This window comes from Mustela erminea, chromosome 2, assembly GCF_009829155.1.
Source record: "Mustela erminea isolate mMusErm1 chromosome 2, mMusErm1.Pri, whole genome shotgun sequence".
Taxonomy (NCBI): Eukaryota; Metazoa; Chordata; class Mammalia; order Carnivora; family Mustelidae; genus Mustela; species Mustela erminea.
This window is the reverse complement of record NC_045615.1, coordinates 61,436,179-61,438,694: the sequence shown is the minus strand read 5'-3', so window position 1 is coordinate 61,438,694 and position 2,516 is coordinate 61,436,179.

Sequence of the window (2,516 nt, the reverse complement as noted above, 5' to 3'; positions counted from 1 at the left end):
TTCGGCTCAGGTCATGATCCCAGGGTCCTGGGATCGAGCCCCACATCGGGCTCTCTGCTCTGCAGGGAGCCTGCTTCCTCCTCTCTCTGCCTGCCTCTCTGCCTACTTGTGATCTCTGTCTGTCAAATAAATAAATAAAATCTTAAAAAAAAAAAAGAAAATTTATAAACCTCCATATCCAAGGTTTCTAGAATAGTGTCTTACACCTAATAAGAATTGTGTTAGTTAAATCAAAAAATAAATTCCATCCTTACTGGAATATGATTCTAAAGGTATTATACTGGCTATATTGTTCAGGGCAGAGCCCAGAGAAGCTTTTACTTGGTAAAATGGAGAAGCCCTGTCTCAGAACCCACAGCTAAGTCACTCCAGAAAGGATGCTCTTTGGCACCACGTTGCATGAACTCATTCTTCTTTATAGAGCTGAACCATCTGTGAGTCATTATAGAATATACATATCTGAGCTTCATCCAATAAGTGTTGATTTAGTAGGTCTGGTTTGAGGCTTGGCAGATGAATTTGGTATGCAACCAAGGTCATATTTTTATTAGAATAATACAAATATGGTATTGACAGATCATGTTGAGTAAGTTGTTCTTCCAAAATAATTTTACTATTACACTAATGTACCTAATTCATTGAAATAATTATTGCATATATCAAAGCCACATGCTTTCAGAGAGAAAATTACTATTTACATATTTACATAAACATTAATGTGTCACTATATTGACATATATGTAATAATATGTTTCTATATTGTATATACATATATGCAATGATAGCACATATGTGTAGCAGCCCATGTTACATATCTAACAGTACATAAGTAATATCATGTAATATATAAACTTATATATATGATATTATATATATTAACTCATTTTAAATTCATAATAATATTGATTATATACATGTTGAATTTCTTTTTAAGGCATGTTTTCAACTGGGAAAGAAAATAGGATACCGAAAAGCTTACCAAAGAGGAACATTGTTTTTTCCAATTTAGAAGAAAAATAACATCTCATTTTGGACATATCAGGATTAGCTCATATTGAAAGTGTTTTTAAAAGCCAGCAGCTGGAGATAAACACAAAATGAACATATAGCTTTAAAGGGAGTTCCAGATAAAGCTATATCCACTGGAGAGAATAGTTAATAAGATGGACACCTTAATTTTAAGATCAAGTAACAGACTAATCTTACCAGAAGGAAAGATACATCTATTCCTATACCAAGGCCAGATGTTCAGTGGTGCAGACCAAACTGAATCCTGCTTCTCCAACATGCTACTTACCTGACCTTGGGCAAATTACCCACTCCTCTGTATCTGAGGTTTTTCAAGATCGTTGTAAACATCAAATGACTTAATACATGGAAAGTGTTTGGAGAAATGCTTGACACATACTGTGCACTTTGTGAATACTTGCCCTTTTAATTTTTACAAGTTGCATTACTGGGAAGTTATATCCCCAGAATAAATAAAGTGACTGACTGACTGAATAAAAGTAAACAAAAAAATATACTTCATTCCTCCAGGAATATTAATTCCTATATAATTTATTTTCTTTGTGATTCAATAGTGTTAAGAGCTGTTAAAAATATTAACAATGTTGGGAATTAAAATGACTATTAAAATCCAGAAAAACATAACAAATAGTGTGATCACAAACCCCTTTGTCTTTTTCTGGCTTTAATATGACATATTAGGCATAATATTGATATTTAAGATGAGATATGTACATAAAGTTCATTTATTAAAAGAAATATTTTACTAAGAATGCATGAAAAATCTACTTTCAATCAAATGTCCCTTTGGTATATATAGACATGATTGTATGAGATTGTATGATTTTTCTCTTTAGGTATATTTATATTATGAATTACAGAACTACATTTCCATTTCTGAAATAAATCCCACTTGTTCAAATTATGTTACACTGAACTATGTTTCCAAAATATATTTTAGGATTTTTGTATCAATATTCATATTGTGACTGATCTGAAATTTTCTTATGTGAACAATTTTTGTCAGTCTTTTTTATGAATATAATGCTTCCTGTGTGAAAATAGTGTGGAAGATTTTTTCAGTACTCTATTTCATTCACATTATAGTTATCAATTTTTAAGTTTCATAGAACTCCCCTGTGAAGATTTCTGGGCATGCTTATTTTGGGAGCGAGAGAAGGATGGATATTTATTTGAAAACTTTCTTTTTCTTTTTAAAGACTTCATTTATTTCATTTATTTGAGAGAGAGAGCACGCACATGGGGTGAGGCGGGGTGCAGACCAGTAAGCAGGAGTGAGGGGAGCAGAGAGGGAGGAGCCCACCACGGGGCTCATCTGATGACCCTGAGGTCATGACCTGAGCCAAAGTCAAGAGTCGCATCCTTAACCAACTTAGCCACCCAGGTGCCCTGACAATTTTCTGCACATTTAAAATTTTCTAAAGTCATTGGAAATTGATCCACTTACTTGTTTTCTGGGATGATGTTCAGTAGTATAAATTCCTCTC